Source organism: Tympanuchus pallidicinctus, unplaced genomic scaffold (assembly GCF_026119805.1).
Source record: "Tympanuchus pallidicinctus isolate F22 unplaced genomic scaffold, pur_lepc_1.0 scaffold1, whole genome shotgun sequence".
Lineage (NCBI taxonomy): Eukaryota > Metazoa > Chordata > Aves > Galliformes > Phasianidae > Tympanuchus > Tympanuchus pallidicinctus.
Genome location: NW_026294618.1, coordinates 22,053,432 through 22,071,634, shown reverse-complemented (window position 1 = coordinate 22,071,634; position 18,203 = coordinate 22,053,432). Strand labels below are relative to the sequence as shown.

The following is an 18,203-nucleotide window of genomic DNA, read 5'->3' as shown; positions in this document are numbered from 1 at the left end:
TAGTTAGTTTTTCTTTTGTGCAGCCCAGCACGAAATGCTAAATAACATTTCTGAATTTTGTTTTGTTTTGTTTTGTTTTCATCCAGATAAAGTTTTCACCTTGGTTTTGGTAAGTTAAAAATTGAGGTCTGAAACACAGATATTGAAGACATCTTGTCTCACATTAAAAGCTTAGGCATGAAGAGCAGATTCCAGACTTGTGATTGAACTTTTAAAAATAATTTTGGGCACCTATGTTTTGGTAATTGTATTGAACATTTTGCAGTTAAGATACAGGCCTTTAGAGAAGTCAGTATGGAAGAATAGTGTTAATTTACAGCACAACAGCTTGTCTAGTGATTGCCAAAAAGTAAATGCTCTTACCTAGAAGCAAATGAATGATTGATTATCCTTTCTCACTGACTAGAGAGATAAAGTTGTTTACAAGAGGCAAAGTATGTACAAACGATGTTGCCATGGAATGACAAATTCATTGTTTGTTCATGCTCTTTGTTATCTTCTTTTATCTTTCTAAGTTGCAGATGGTGTTAGAAAACATTGTCCATTTACTTCTGAAACAAGATATTTTGAGACATTGGGATTGAGCGACTAAAGCTGTTAATTGGTTTGGAAAAATCAGTGCTGAACATGACATTTTCAAGAAAGGCAGAATGTTGGAGCAGATAAACAGTTTATTCTCATTCTCATGTAGGACCTGCAGACAGCAGAAAAATTGTATGAGACAAAAAGCAACTGCATACATTGCTATACTTACTATACTTGCATAAAAAGTAGTATATAAAGCCTCAAATGGGGTTGTAAAAGGATTCATGCTCTAGAGAGATACTCAAAGGTGTAGAATTCATCTTCTTTGCCTTCCTGTTGGAACAAAAAGTTCTTATTGACAATGTATTGGGTTATATAAAGGATTTGAATGTCTCTTGAGGCTGAGGAAAAGATAAAGTGTTTTTACAGAGAGGAATTCTAGAAGCAGCAAAGCTCAGGAGAAATAATGGGATGAGTGAGATCTATGTCTTTTTGGTGAAGGTAACAATAAAGAAAGCCCCAGCAAGGGAAGGACTTTAGATCCAGCATGTCTTTTCAGAAGCACAGGGAAAATAATACTAGGATGATGTATTCTTTCCAGAAGTTCAAAAACTCTACTATTCATTGTAGTTCTAAGTATGATAAATATCAGGGGCATTTTTGAACTTCATGACAACAGCAAGGGTAGCATTTGGTTCCTCTTGTTTCAAATGCAAAGACCTGAAATATTTGGTTGTATAATTTCGAGGAAGTACATCCATGGTAAAATATCTTTGAAGGTGAAAAAGGCTTAAGAAATTACATCTTCCATTCACCCATGTGAATTCCACTGTTGTTTGGAGCCATTGCTTACTGGCAGTAAGTTGTTAGACATTAATGATACACTGTTGTCTGTATTCAGGTTAAAGGTACTGTCTTCTCCAAGACTTATTTTTGAGTGTTATCTTAATGATCTGATCTAGAGCAAGGTGGAAGGGTAAGAAGGAAATCTTGCAAATGAGAAGAATCTTAACTGCGCTTCACTGACAAAGACAGCATATTACCATCTACAGTCTCATTTTTTGATAGCAGTGTTAAACAAGGCCTCTGGTCTTTGCATTATTTAGTGAGGATCAGTGTTTTTCCAGATTGTAAGAAAAAAAAAAAGTAAAAAAATCAGGGCTTTATTCATATCTGGCCTCAGAGAGAAAAAGAAAAATCATGTCCTTATCCCACACCTGTCTGTGATCATTACATCAGAAGCATTTCATCTGTACTATGAAGTCAGAGTATGACATATATTAAAGTGAAAGTTATGCTTGATTGTTGAAGATAAGAAACATACATAATCTGGAAGGAAAAAAGAAGCAATAATAAAGAAAAAAAAATTGGTACTAAAACAAGCATATTGAGTTTTAGAAAATTAAGTTATATCCACCACATCACAAGGAAGAGGCACACCATAAGTTGGTCTTTACATGAATCAAAGCTGAACAATGCTTCTGGTTACAGAGAGAAAACCAGAAGAATCATCAATCTGAAATGCTTCAGGGAAAGCAGTTTCTTCATTTTTAAAAACTATTCTTATATAACTTTGCAGTCTTAACTGAGCTTCAGAAGCCTCCTAGAAACTAAGAAGGAAACACAGCTAGCAATTTTTGCAATAGTTTAGGAGTATTGCAGTTCTACTCTGAAAGTGGGCTATCTGACCAACAGAGATAAAAACCTTATTTGCTAAATTCAGGGGTAACCAAAGTGATTCATAGATAATGACTGAAGATTTCACTGCTTCACTGCTAAATGTGAACAGGTACCAGCAAGGTGCTGCTGAGGGGAGTTAATATAAACACTTCTACTTTTTAAATATGAGAAGCATGTAATAATGTATTTTCAATGTGTTATGAGATACATCTGCTTTATCAGTCTGAGTTAATCATTCCCACTTCCTTAGGAATGTTACAAGAATTAATTAGCTAATGTTCATTCATAACTTTTTCTCTGGGTGCCCTTATGTCCTGTTATGCTTAGCAGGAATATTTCATACCAAGTTTCATTGTTTCAAGAGGCTGTAATTTACTGTGATAAAATGGTGCAGCTCTTCTGTTTTGACCAGGAGGTCAGTCTGAATGTGAAGTAAACAGGATGGAGTAGTACATATTCTTTAAGGAGAGAGAGCTTTCCTCTCCCATGAACAGTTTTCACAATACAGAAAGAGGACACAGAGAGAACAAGAGGGGTTCACAAAAATGGGAGAGTAGCAGAGAAGAAATGTGGCTGAGGTCCAAGGAAGATTGTTAGTAAGGGACAAGACTTTGGCAGTGACTGTTCTCTGCCATGCTTGTTCAGAAACATTAGAAAAAAATCTTCATGGGGAAAAAAAAGATCTCACAATTATAGAGGGAATGATCAGCTCTGTAATATACTTACTAAATGGGCCAACTCCACTTACGAAGCAAAAGCATTAATTAGTGAATGTGTGACTTCTCTTTTAAGCACACAAGGAAAGAAGAAAGCCCTTTCCTCAGTAGCAGAAATGCAAAGTGTAAAATTTCACGTGTTGCCATTGCATGGCACCATCCGTAATGTCCTTGCTGCTTTCTGCCTGTCAGCAGAAAGCACTTCTCTACATCACCTGAGAGACATGTCTCTGCTCAATGTAGTGGCTACTAAACCAAATCTTTATTTAAACAAATATTGTAGCAGTGAGCTGAACTAACTAAGAATTTTGAATACCACTAAAAAAATAATTAAAAATTAGTGTTACTTCCCAATAGATTAGGTCTGTCTGTCCTCCTTTGGCATAATGCTGAATGCACTTTCCTTATACACACTGTCATAACACCTAACTTACCACTCTTTGACCTTGTTGTTGTCCTGCCTTTTCCTTCTTGAAAATAAACGAAAAAGCCCGGGAACTTCTTTTTGGACAAGGAACAGCTGCTGCAGCAATTTCAGTTCCTTTGCAGATTCTACCCCTTGGTCCTCAGCCAGCAGCTCAATGAAGCACTGGAAGAAGAAGGTGTGGGAAAGATGTCAGCTCTATGGCATTCCTTCTCCAGGCTCAAGAATAAACAGCAGCTTGCAGCAGTCCATGTCATCTGAACAGAAAGTGAGGCACCTGTGGTATGTTTACCCATTACTCAGGTAGAGAACTGAAGCCCTACACACAACTTAACACTAGGCTTTAACTTGTTCCCTGGTAGTTCTTCCTGACTGACAGCTCTCCTTCCCCAAAATAAATAAAATCCAGCTGCTACAGTGTAAACTTGCTGCCCCCAGTGCACTAATTTTTACTTTTTTTTCATGTATCTGTGGTGTTTCTGAATTCTTGAGACATATACACTGTATTCTTCTCTTAAATTAAATAGATTAAATAGATTAAATAGGGATATTTCCATGCTGGATTTCTCTTCTCTGTAGCTAAAGCACTGGCAGGGCTCATACTCCTTGACTTTCCCCAGTCCTGTGACCTTTTTTTTAGCTTTATAACACAATGTGGTCAGAGTGGATGGAAAAAGCAACAAGATCAGTGACAGTGAAGATAAACAACTAATTTGTGTAGCACAGACAAACGCATTGACAAAGCAATAAGAAAGCCTATCTGCATCTTGCCAAGATTTGTGGGCTTGCACAAGAGTATCCCGTTGCTTGGGATTTCAGAAAGATTCTTGGAGGACTCGTGTGGATGCAGAAAGCACATAGAGATCTGGGACACTATGGTTGGGCTGAAAAACAACCCAGTGGAGTGTTGGCTGACATTATAGATTTTCCCAAGAAGCAAAGAGTCGGGAACATTTGGGGTTTTATTTAGATAGTCTGTGTTCCTACAGAGACTGTTTGTTGTGATGTATGACTTTGCTACGTGTGGTACAGCTGTTGTCCTGGAGACTTGCCAGTGACTTTGTTTTGATATTCTGACACACTGTTCTACTTCCAGTGGGGTTGCTGACTGATGTCCATATGGAATTATTTCCTCTCTTCATTTTTCTCCTCTTTTTAACTAATTCAGCCTTACCAGGCTTTGATTTAAGAAGTACGGTGAGTGTTGGCACAGTGGTCTTAATAAAGTTCTGTAAAATGTATTGAGTGTATTTACTAAAGATGGAATTACCCGGTCTTTCGTATTTTTGTTTATTATTACTGAGTTTGTTTATTTGTATTTTTATTTGTCTGGTTGGTCAGTATAATTTCCAGGATGCAGATTATGAAAGTTCAGCAGAGTTCTAAGTTCCTGATAGAAAATAACATGACATCCACGATTTTAAATGAAATCTCTCTAATTTAGTGGTTCCTAGAGAAACAAACCTGAAGAAGAACATTCCTACTGATAGCATTGGTTCATGAAAATACATTTTGGTGATTTTAACTTCAAATGTTCTTTTCCAATGCTATAAAGCTTCAGCTCAATTTATATTAAACCATGACCTCATTAGGAGTCATGAAAATCTGCTCCTAGCAAGTCTTTCAAAGAATTGAATTTGTAGCATCTGTCTGTTTCCCGGGGTACCAACTTTCGTGAAATGAGATATGTAACTGGTTAAGGCAAGCTTCTAGCTTGAATGGCTTGGAGCATTGTGTCTCAAGCTTAATTCAACCAATAATACTTAAAGGCTCTACTTTAATAAGAAAACATATAGTGATGGGCTTTGTGCTTTTCCTTGTTTTCCCATCGCAACTTCATCATTAAGTCCATAGGTTTGTGAATATTTCTCCACACTGGTTTTCTTGCATTCTGTTGTCTCTGAGAAAAAGTCAATACATAACTGATTTTATTCATTCCAGTCCAATGATCGAGCCTGTTTAATTTGAAACTTGGATTATTTTATTTTATTTTATTTTATTTTATTTTATTTTAGCAGCCAAGGGCAAAGAAATATGCCTGCAAAGAGATAGTTTTTATTCTGTATATTACAGCCTTTTTGAATTTCTTAAATTAATGTCCAGTATATAATGTAGGTCTCCAGGTGCCTTCTGATATGCAGCCTTAGGAAATCTTTCAGAATGAAGATAATTTTCACTTTTCATAAATATAAATATAAAAATAAATATAATTCATAAAAGATAATTTTCAATTTTCATAAAAATGATGCAGTGACCTTCTTTGTTCTCCTGCCAGATTCTTTTATAGGCAGAGCTATATAGTCTGTCTTAGTTTCAGCTGGGATGGAATTGTTTTCTTCAGAGTGTATGGAATGATGCTATGCTTTGGTTCTAGAGGAAAAAACAATGTTGATTACACACCAGTGTTTATAGTTGCTGCTATGCAGGACTGTACAGAGCCAGGCCAGGAAACTGGGAGGGGATGGAATTAGGACAGCTGACTTAAACTGCCCAAAGGGATATAACATATGATATGGAATACCGTTACGCAGAGGAGTTTTGAAGGGGGGTAGGAGTTCATTACTCTCTTCTGCTGCTCAGAAGGCTAGCTAGGCATCAGTAAAGGGATGGTGAGCAATTGCATGTGCATCACTTGTTATATACATTTATATGTATAAATTTGTCATAATTATTATCCCTTTCCTTTTCTTTTTCTTAGTAAATAGTTTTATCTCAACCCATAAACTCTACTTTGTTGTTTGTTTTTTGTTTTTTCAGTTCTCTCCCTCACCCCACTTGGCAGTTGAGGAATGAGTGAATGACTGTGTGGTGCTAAGCCATCTGTTGGGTTAAACTACAACAGTCATTTTGGTGCCCAGTGTGGGGCTTGTAACAGGGATTGGAGTGACCACACGAGTTGTTATGAGGATCACGGCACCTGCAGAGCCCATCAGAAGGGCTAGAGTAATTGCAGCGTCTGTCAAAAAGGTCAGAGCAACTGCAGGACTCATCATAGGAGTTGGAGCAGCCACAGGGGCTGCTGTGAGGGTTGGAGCAGCTGCAGGGCTTGTTCATTGCAGGAGCTGGAGTAACCACAGGGCTTGTCACAGAAGATGGAGCAAACTGTAGAATTCAGCGGTAAAATTATTATTCTTAATTTTGTATGGATAATCTGCAGTATTAGTTTGCAGTTGAACTGATTACAGCAAAGATCCTGACTCTGCATTTCTCTGCAGTCTGCACCTATGCAGCATTCAATAAGAGAGTGCTGCTAACATCAACTCTAAAAATCCTGATTGTGTTGACCCACAACAAGAAAAATCTTCACAAGCCATAATGGAGATTTATCCCACATTAGCAATCTGTATCTTACTCCTCTGCTACTTTCCTCTTTTCTGAGGAATCTGACAGAGGCAGAATGTGCCAGCAGCTCTCACTCACATCACTAAGAACAGTAAAAGGAATTCCTGAGGTCATACCTACAGATTCATGAGGCTCTGACTAGCCATCAAATCCTGCTTGCCACACAAGCAATAGAACCAAACAAATTCTGATAGACTGAGTTCTTCCTTGCTTGAATATCTTCTTGTATTCATATAGAAAGAGATATTAATACAAAGGGGGTTCATGCCTTAAAATATACAAATATACAGTCTTTAACATCTTCTCTTTATTTATAATCCCCAAAACGAATATTATCAAAAGCAGTAGATCCAGTTAAGTAAAAGGGCAGCAGCTTTGGTGTAGAAACAACTAGATGGTGCTCATCTGCTTTGAAATTTGTAAGAGCTGCAAGACAGGTAAACTACATAAGAAAGAAAAAAATGTGCATTCTGAACCATCCTGTTCATAATGTTTGCTACAGATGCCTAGAAACATTTCTGAGTTACAATTAAGGTTATAATTTAGCAAAGATAGAACAATTGCTTTGCAAAACTTTATAGCCATCTCATATCGTAAATTGGATGCTTAGCATGGTAATTATCCCCACATATATGTATCGTAACTGAAGTAGCATGCCTTTTAAAAATTCATTGAAGACATTTCGTAAGAATTTACTCTAAGAGGTTTTAGAAAATTAACCAATGTGACTTTTTAAAAATGCAGTGCCAGATACAAACTGGAAAAAAAAAACAAACTTGCAACAGGAACAATATCTGAATGGAGACCAAAGCTAAAAAAAGTCTTTAAGCATAACAGAGAATTCAGTACTACACCATTAGCTTTACAATCACAATTGCAATGTAAAATTCTGTAAGTACAAGTAACTCCTAAAATGCAAGACTATTTTAAGACGAGTGAATAGATTTTTCTCTTTTCTGATCATTCACTATGTGCTCAAGATCATACATTACATGAAACATGATTATGTGTTGTCACCTCTTGCAGTGCTCGGGGTTGTGCTCACTTTCTCAGATTTTGCTAGGTGTGATATTGCACAACAACATTAATGGGCATGCTGAGCCTAAGCAGTTGTATTTAAACACACTGATGCAATGGAGTAGACAGTGACAGTGTTTCATGATATTGGTGATGTATTGGTGATGCTCAAAAAACCTTTTCTTACTTAGAAAATGGAAAATTCTTTTGGAAGTTTAGAAAGGAAATCTTAAAGAGGAATTTAGAATTTGTTTCTCAACTGTTCTGTCAGAAAGCTGAAACGTTTTGAACAAATATATAAAAGTTACTGTGTCTGTATGGGTATTTCATGGCAATGTGTTTGACCTGTGAGATATATTGTCTTTTATTCCTCTCACTCACATGTATGTGAAAATGTTGTGCTTTAACCCAGCAGGTAGCTAAGCACCTTATCAGAGGAATGGGACAGAGAATCAGAAAAAATATATAAATAGAACTCATGGGTTGAGATAAAAGTGAGACAAAGAAAAGGAAAAAGATAATAATTATGACAAATATATACGTATGTATAAAAGTATATAACAAGTGATGCACATGCAATTGCTCTGCACCCCTTGAATGATGCCAAGCTAGCCTCCTGAGCAGCAGAAGAGAGAGTAATGAATTCCTACCCCCTTCAAAACTCCTCTGCATAATGGTATTTTAAATAGTATGGAATATCCCTTTGGGCAGTTTCCTAATTCCATCCCCTCCCAGTTTCTTGGCTCTTCACTGAGAATAGCCCTGGCTCCGTACAGTCCTGCATAGCAGCAACTATAAACATTGGTGTGTTATCAACATTGTTTCTTCTTCCTTGAACCAACACATAGCATCATTCCATACACTCTGAAGAAAGCAATTCAATCCCAGCTGAAACTAAGACAGAAAATAATTTGGTCTGTGTAAAATTTATAGCACTGAAAGCTGCCTTATCTTTGTCATGTTTTACCACATGTTTACATATCAAAAATAAAATTTAAAGTTGCTGAAAATACTTTGAAGTGTCTAACAGTTTATCTGTTAGTCTGGTAATATGAAGCAGCATTGACACTTTTACTTCTGGCACTGTACATTATTGCATTATTACGTCATTGCACATTAGTGCAGAGGTCTGTAAAATTTGGTATTTATCATATGGAAAGATAAATACAGCTCCTGTACACAATAGGAAAATGAGAAATTGCTACGGTATTGCTACCTGTGCTTGAGAAGTGTGTTATTTTCTGAAGGATAAGTGTAGTTCTGTATAATTTTACTCAAAGCAGAAGACACATACAGAATTTTTCAGATGCTGCTAAGGTCACAGGAGTTCCTTTCCAGCATCTTCTTACAAGTTGAGAATCTGAGAGATTATGAAAGAGCTTTGAAATTAACATGTAAATAACAGCAATTGCTTCCCTGTCCATGTGACTGCATTATCTGTCAATCCTTCATTAAGTAATTTACTGCATAACCAGGAGACTGTTTAGGACAAATGTTTTGGACAAATGGGCTTTGTCCAGAAATTCTCCTCTCCCTTTTCCATCCTTGCAGGATACAGCAGGGCATTATCCAACAGCTCCCCTCAGTGCAGATATTGGCTACAATCTCTACCCATCCCTTCCTGTCCAGTCATTCTCTATCTTTTCTCCAGTTTCTTTGCCTTACAGCAGCTCCCTCCAGCACACTAGCTCATCCTGGCATGTGTCCCATTGCTTTGCACATGTCCTTTCCCGTTCCATATACCCAATCACAACCCCAAACCCTTGCCAGCTAGTTGTGCTCTCATCCCCTCTCATCCTTTCTTTGCACTTGCTTGCGTCCCCTGGCTCTTTTCTCTCTCTATCTTGCCATGTCTTTGCCAACCCAATTAGGCTCAGCTTCTTTCCTGTTTTGAATGTCTGCAGTTTTTCAGCAGGCACAGAGGACAGCACTCTCTATGTACAGATAATTTTGCTGTTGAATTACTTGCAGTCCACTGGCATCCAAACTAGTAGCTGCATAGGAAGCATTACTCTGCACCATCTGAAACAGGGTCGCCAAACAAAGCAAGCATCAACTCCAGGCCAAAGCTGTTGAGTTCAGAAGTTTCTACAGAGCATGTGTAAAATGGCAACACTGAGTTTTTCAGCCTGGATACTTTTAGATATAGTTGCATGAAGTTAGATAAGGCATGTCTTGGAAGCCTTAAGTGAAAGCACTTGAGTACTAAATTTTTAAAGAAAAAATAGCCTTCATAGTACCTTTCATTTGAGTTATAATATAAATTACTGTATAGTTATCCTCATGGTGGGGTGGGGAGAGGGGGAGGTGTGTAATCAGCCTGACAAAGGTTTACCTGAAGTTTTGCCATGGAATAACAAAGAATTTCAATTGAAACTAATGTGCTTTTTTTTTTTTTTTCCCCCCCAAGATTATACGCAGCTAAATGCAGCACACTGTAATGGGAGATGTTTGGCTTCCTAAATAACAAGTTGTCACACCAGTCTTATCTAAAAAATGCCAGAAATTGTCAGATATGGGTAAATAATATGGCACACATGTAGCATATGTGTATATGATCTTAAGCTTCTATCTTCTCTGATGTTACTTGTTGTCCTAGACTTTAAACTGCAGAAGGCGTATGAACAGTATCTGTTGAAAAGTCTGACATCAGCCTTGGGGATCTGTGATAATATTAATATTGGAGAAGCATGATGAAACTGTAAATCATTTTGGACATCCATTGAAATGCATTCCTGACTCATTATTTTGAAGTTTAGGATTAGAAGTTGTTAGTAACTATTTACTGTGTACTTTAATCCATTTCGTTTTCCTTTTTCTCTCTATTTAAGGCCAAATGGTAATTGATTTAAGATTTTGCTCCTTAAGCCTTAATAACTATTCCAGCAGCCAGGATTCCAATTTTATACTGACAGAGGAGATTGTCCATAAAACGTATCTTTCCCTAGGCTTTCTTTATAGCTAATTGAACGGCTCCTGTTTCAGAGCTGGACCCTAATTAAATTGCTCATTTTTTTTGCTTGGAGAACTTTCTTCTCTCTTTTGATTTTCAAAAGAATCCACAGAGATCTTTCTCACAAAGCTTTAAAATTCATCTGCTACAAAAGTCACTCTTCCCCTATTTGATGTTGATTGAATTCTGTGCAATGTTATAGTGATTGTCTTGAGTATATCAGAGATTTTTTAAAATGGAAAGTTAAAGCTGGCAATGAGTTTTTCACCTCAAGTGGATTGACTTAATTATTGATCTACTACAGTGATGAGTTTACTGAATGTTTACAGCATTGTCATTCCCTAAGAGCATGCATAATGAGCAAAATAAGCTTTTATATCCTGATAATTCCATGGTAATCAGTACTATTAGTCACTAAACAAAGTATCCCTAAATCTTTGCAGGCTTGATGTTCTAATATGACTGTGCTATCACACTTTCTAAGGACAAGGGCACAGCCTTTGAAACATATTGAATCAATTGCTGAACTTAAATACTTATCAATATTTTTATTTCTCTGTTTTTTGACATAGATCATTCCGAAAGTAACGTCTGCTATTTATTTCTATGGAAACTATAACAGATACAAAGTGCACAGGAGCACTATTTGATAAAGCAAATTCTCAGATACTAAACACTATTTTTCAAGATAGTCACCTCCATTAGCTGTTCAGTTTTGTGAGAGATGAACAAGAGCCTGCATGCTGTACTTCTAACTATCTACACCAGCGGAGGTGACCCACTGTCGCTGTCACTACTGCTAGAATGCACCACCTATTGCCTCACTGTGCTCACATCCAGTGTTTGGTCTCCAGAAGTGTTCAGTAAGTGTTGATGAATGTCAGTGGAGGAATTCAATTCCACCCCTTTTCAGGCACCAACTTGGCAGAGTGCCCTTCTGCTGCCATTTGTCACATGGCAACAAAATTTAACATAATGTTGGTGGGAAGGTTCAACCTCTACTATCACACCACCAGCATCTGCCTCTGATGTGGAAGACCAACATAATAAAATAGGGAGCGTTACTTTTGGAGCATCACTCATATGAAAAATGTTGCACTAAGAAAGCTGGCATCTCAGCATCTATTGTTTGCCTTTTAATTTTTGAATCCAAGGACATTCCTATCCAGCATATTAGCTATAACAAGGCAAAAATGTCCATGCAAAGCCCAAGAAATAACATATCTTTACTGAAGAACTGTTCAGTCATAAGCAGAAAGCTTTGTTTTACATAAAAAGAATAAAAGCAATATTTGCAGCTGATTTTCTCAGTAGGTTCTTTGTATTATATGAAACATCTTATGCACAGTCAGAAATTTGTTGTTATTTATTTATGACTTTTATTTGCCGTCTGTCTGTTCAGTCTTATTTGACTTCTTCATATATTTGTTTTTGCTAAAACAAATTATTATGGGATTATTTTTAAATTTCTTTTGATCCTGGCTTGCCAAGGTCTTTTCTCGTTTGATCATGAAGAAAAGTGTGAGACAATTTATTTGCGAAATCCTTTTAAATAAAGATAAAACATACATATCCAAAATACTTCTCCCAATATGGAAAGCACAGAGGGAGTGCATCACCTCTTTCAAAGTTAACTTTGTACATATTCAAGGCACATAAATAGGAAAAAAATATCCCTAGTAAGCAAAAAATTATCTTTGAACTCTTGTCTAAAAGACCTTGAGAGTGATATAAAATATTTTAGAGTAGTAATGTGATGTGGTTAGGTTGCATATATAGTGTTGTGTAAACAAGTTTAATTAAACATTTGACTTATTTGCACTATAGCAGAAAATTATTTTTTCTGCTATCAGTTCTGATTTACAAAAGATTTGATTTTGTACTTGTATCCAAGCAAATTTAAAATATATATTATTTGCCTTAAGTATCTTAGAAAAGAGCCCAAATGTTTCCTAGAAAAATTAAATGATAAATCAGTAAATAAAAGTAAGGAAAAGGACTACTTTTGTAAAGTCAGTGTTAATATTTAAATACATAAAATTATTATTTTTTTACTCATTTGATTGGGATTCCAACCAATGGTCAAAGAGAGAGAAATGAAGATAGAAAAAGTCTCTGATTTTATGATCTCCTGAAGTTCAAAATTAAGAGTTAAGAAAACCTCTCCTTCTGTGTACAATACCTTTGCCATATTTTTCTACAGGTATATAGCTGCTTTCCCAAGTTTTACCTTTTTGTTTGAAACTGTCTCCTGTGCCATGCAGATTTGTGGCCAAACTGAAGTTTGATCTTCTCAGGCCTGGGGTTTTCTGTTTGTTGTGCTCATTTTTCTCAGGAATTTCAGTGCTATGATATCCAGTTCACTGCAGCCAAGGCTGCCCTTGACCTTCATACCAGTTCCTACTTCAGTGTCAGTAAAAGGTCCATTAGAGCATTTACCTAGTCAGTTTGTTGATCCCCTGTACCAGAAAATTGCCAACAGTCCAGAAACCTGCTGGATTGCTTTCACCCAGATGTATCGAAGTGATTCAAAACCCCTCAAGTGCCAGGTGGTTTCATCCTGACAGGCAGCTGGACTCCACCACACTATTTGCTCACTCTCTCTCAAAAGAAAAGAGAATATAATGTGAAAAAGGGCTCAAGGAGTGATATAAGCATGGGGAGATCACTCACCAATTAACTGCCATGAGTGAAAGAGAGTTTGGATAGGGAGGTTAATATAATTTATTGTTTATTACTAACAGACCAGAGCAGAGAGAACCAAGAGCAAACTAAAGCCACCTTCCACCCACCCATCTCTTATACTTCATCCCCTGAGGCTGTATAGGAGAATGGGAGGCTGCAGTCAGTCCATAATGATTCATCTTTGATGCTCCTTCATGGTCACTCTTTGCACCTGCTCCATGTGGGGCCCTTCCCATGGATGCCATCCTTCTCCAGCTGACTTGTTAATGACTCTTTTCAGGGCACAGCTCTGTGTATTTGAACCACTCTTTTACACGGAGCTCAACTGTTCCTCTTTGCGTTTTCGGTCAGACTTTCCTGAAAAGTGTGGGTGAATGAAAAAAATCTGTGTGGAAAGCCATCATAATGCTTGAGTCACATGAGCCATCCCACCACATTTTTGTATCCCAGTGAGATCACTTCTCTGCAGATATACAGGAACTTCTAATTCTGCTTGATCACGTTCTACACTGCATCCATCTGTGCGCAGGCACTTGATACAAGCTACCACTCACTCTGCATTTAGTGGTGAAGTGCAAGAACCTCTGCCACTGTGTTTTCTTGTGGATACATCCTTACTTTCCCCCAGCCTTCATGTCCTCTTCAGGTTACATTAACCCTAGTTATGTATGTAGCTATGGACCAGAAAGGGAAAATGTTTTTTAGATGAAAGCAATAAAGAGAAAATTAAAATAACACATTCTTTCTCCCATGTGGTAAAGCAAGCATATCGGCCTTGATGCAGTGACACTTACATAAGCAGACATATGCCTGCAAAGAGATTAATTCTATTGTACAGAATGTTTAAAGATACTTAAAACATTGGAAATCCATAGTAGGAAATGGAATTTCTGTTTCAGAGATGAAACTGTAAACTGTGCTATCACTGTTCTTCTTGCCACACACAAAGTTGCATTTATCCTTGGAACATTCCAAAGTTGTGAATGAGATGATCGATGATGAGCAATTTATCCTTTTCAAAGCACTAAATTATGAAAACATATACAGTTCAGGATTAAACTCCTAGATTGTGAAAAGTACTTGGAACAGCTCTTGATTTTGTCAAGACACTACAAATGCTATTTCAGTTCAGTTTGTGACTTGTCTTCTGGCACGTTGTTATTATATGGCAGTCTTTGAAAGCTATTATCGCATTTGTATTTGCCCAGGAGAACTAGAGTTACTTTACTCTTAGAGTAGAATCCAGGAAAGGGTATGCACATAGTTTAAGCACCCAAGCACTCAAATCACATGTCGTATATCAAAGCAGACTCCAAATGATCAGGCAGGTTTTTTGTTTGATTGTTTTTTTGCTTCTGAAAATATGATTTGTTTTCATTCTGTTAACACTTGTAGGTACCTTGTTGAGTTGTCTGTGCATTTGATGTTACTCCATGTAACCTTCTTTCTTATTTACATCAATAGAAAAAAGGCTTTTTTGTTTGACAGACTTTAGTTTGAAATGCTAGACCAGTTCTCACTTATCTTGCTCCATCCAGATCAACGAATCAGACAAAGAACTCATCCATCACAATTCTGAAGCCAGATTCCTGTTTGGTATGAAACCATTAAGTTGCAGAAAAAAAACATGACCTAAGGACCTCAGCTTTCCCTTCCATAAAGTCAGAAAAGCCTTCTCCAAGCACCTGTCCCAGTTGCTCTCATAGGAATAGCAGAGCATGGAAAAGATCAGCTCTGACAGATTTTTGGCTGCCATGATATTTGGCAGAAGCTAGAATGAATCACTTAATCTCTTATCAAGAGAAATTAGGTTAGTTTAGGAAAATGAGAGCAGAAAACAGAAAAGCATATCTATCTTCAGCTGAACAAAGTACAAATTCAGATTATCCTTTCCCTTTTTTTCTCAGCATTGGAAAAAAATTATCTTTTTAAAAAATTTCATTTCTAAATTTTTCCAGTATAAAGAGGAATTATCTTCCACGAACTTTTTGCACACAGCAATGAACACCATGGGAGAAAATGCATTGTGAACAGGGATAAGTGCTCTAATGAATCTCCTTTTTCTGTTTCATCTCTTCAAGTATATTTTCTTTGCTTCCTGTGTTTTCTCTCTGTTTATATACAGTGACGTCGTCTATTTGCTTGCATAACAGAACTTTCCCTCTCATGTTTTGTGCTTAGACCTCTCAATGCTTTCACCTCCTCCACCAGATACTGTTTTCTGCATCAAGAGAGAGAATCACAACCACCGTGGGGGAAAAACAGCAGTTAAGGCTCTTCAATGAACAAAACTGCAGGCTTAGTCCCAAATGCGGGTAAGTATTTCTGAGTATGAAAGAAAAGCAGATGAAAGGCTATTGAGGTTTTTCTGGCTATTGTATTGTTAAAGCAGAAATCTGAAAGGAAAAAAGAGAGGAACTACCAAAGAGCTACCATAACTAAAGGATTTTATATTTTCTGAAAGTTTGATGTAAATAAACAGGACTGCATCAAAGAAACTCCTTATTTCCTTATCAGCATCTCTTCAAACAAACGGTTTGCCAGTCCCAAAGTTTGGCAAACCTCATAGGTAAAAAGAGGGGTAACAGTATATATTTATATGAAGTGAATAATAAATGAATCCCTTGCTTTCTTGTGCTCTTTAGAATGTCATTCATTAGTGCATATGGCACAAACACTGGGAGTAGGTCAATACAGTTAAAGATAATTAAGAATTGATCAGCATCTGAGAAGCCAAATGAAAAGACACATTTTCCCCCCAGCGTCTGGTATTGTTGAATTAATTGATAAAACCAAGAACTATTGCTCAAATCCACATTCTGTTGCTCCTTGCAATTTTTTTTTCCCTGTAATTCATTCTTGACAAGTATCTGTGATATCATATAACCCCTTATTTCCCTTAGTCTTTGTGACTAAATGATTTCACTAGGAAGAGTTCTCATTTTATCCATAGTGGAATTATTACCAGAGCTCTCAGAAAAGGGTGAGAGCCTTGTTTCCTTTTCTTTCACTGAAAAAAAAGGGAAAAAAAGAGATTGAAAAGGGAGAGTGGGTTTGGATATTTAAATTTCTGGACATGAACTCTGCAGCAGTGGCCCCTTCTTCGTCCTTGTTTCTCATACAAACCTGTGTGCCTGAATGCTGGTTGTTTGTATAGTCCTTAGGAAGTAACTGCATTTAGGTTCCTTGGTGAGATGCAGGGATTCCTCTACACTGCTGTGATTCAATATGATGTGGCTGGACAGAGGATAAGAATGAAAATATTAATGTTTGTTTTATTCTCATTTGTAGGACACAATTGGAAATATATGTTTGGAATGGAATATAGTTTAGCCATTTTTTAGTCCTTGGAAAAAACAACCCTGAGCTATTTCTTAACGCCACCAATGTTTCCACTGTTTTGTTTTAGCACTATTTAAGTAAGTACTTTAATAAACTTATGGTGTCTTTCCAAAAGAATCTACTTCCTTCTCAATTAAAAATTGTCTTTGTATTGAGGAACAGTCATTGTTTGCAGTCTTATGTTTAAATTCATGTAATTTTTTGTTCTCAAACTAGAACTGTCACAATCTGTTGCTTTTTTTCTAAACATATTATATGAATATCTGCCCACATCAGGCATAAATCACTATATCATTTTTTACACTATATAATAAATATTGCTATAGTTAATGGTTCTGTACTTGCAGTTCAGTTTTTTCCATTGACTTTAAGGTCTAAACACATACTTTCTTGAGTCTGGCATATCGCAGAGATGATGATGTGATTGTAAGATTGAATTCCATATGATACATGTTCCTGCTACTCCATTTTATCCATACATGTTTTGGTGGGATTTCTTTTAACATTCTAATCTACTGATTAGTTTCAAAATGCCCTTTTTTGAAAAGCAGGGAAAGAACATCTTCCTAAAGAAATGTTTCAATCGTTCTGCTTCTACCAGAAATGCTAACTTCAGTCAATATGGCCTGAAGACCAGGGCAGGCAATATTCTGTAATGTACCAGTGACAGGACGAAGATCCAATGTTCTGTGATCCATCAGTGTTGAAGTGGGAGCTGTATACCACTGGTAGGGCATATTATTGGAAAGGAAATAGGATGTGTAAAGTCCTTGCTATCAATCACGGCATTTCTGAAATATCAGACCTTGCACTTGTATAATGTGTGAAAAAGCAATTTATATGTAATTATTACATTTCAAAAATGTGTTAGTGATCATTTCACTCTTCTTTAGATGTCTGCACAGTTATACTGCTGATATTAGAGGATTTATTTTACTGCTGGAGAAAGATTAAAGTGACACTAACAGTATTTTTAAATAGAAAAAATATTTATATCAACTCTTTTGGTAAAGTCTAGAAATAGTGAGAATGTCTGATGGATAATAGAGTGATTATACTGTAGTTTGTGTGCAGTGCATAAATTTAAGGTCAAATTTGCTAGATCACTTAGTTGTTCAAAACAGATCATTGCATTTCAAACTGCATTTCTAAAGCAAATCTTTAAGAAATGGATCCAATCATTAACTGAAGATTTTTTGGCAGTAAAAGGAAAATTCAATGTTTACACACTCATCACTGAAATTTTGTGTCACAACTTTCTCATTAATTTGTGTGGATTCAACTTCAAGACACTGGTTCCTGCTTTGCTTTCCTCTGAGATGAAATAGCCTATAGCACCTGGTGTTTTCTCCCTGCAAATGCACTTATATTCTGTAATCAGATCATAGCTTTGTGTTTTGGTTTTTTTTTGAGAAAACCAGATAGACATATTTTGTCTCTCACTGAAAGGCTTTCAACCCTCAAATTATCCTGTGCTATTTTCTATACTGCTGAATTTTCACCTTTCTCTAGGTATAAC

At 36.7% G+C, this 18,203-nt stretch overlaps 1 long non-coding RNA gene across 1 annotated transcript; it reads left to right on the top strand.

Moving 5' to 3' along the window:
- Window positions 1–10,094: 10,094 nt before the first annotated feature.
- LOC128087986 (uncharacterized) lies at window positions 10,095–16,805 on the top strand. Its single transcript, XR_008210101.1, has 3 exons — window positions 10,095–15,422; window positions 15,524–15,657; window positions 16,634–16,805. It is a non-coding gene; the product is annotated as an uncharacterized LOC128087986 (long non-coding RNA).
- Window positions 16,806–18,203: the final 1,398 nt, after the last annotated feature.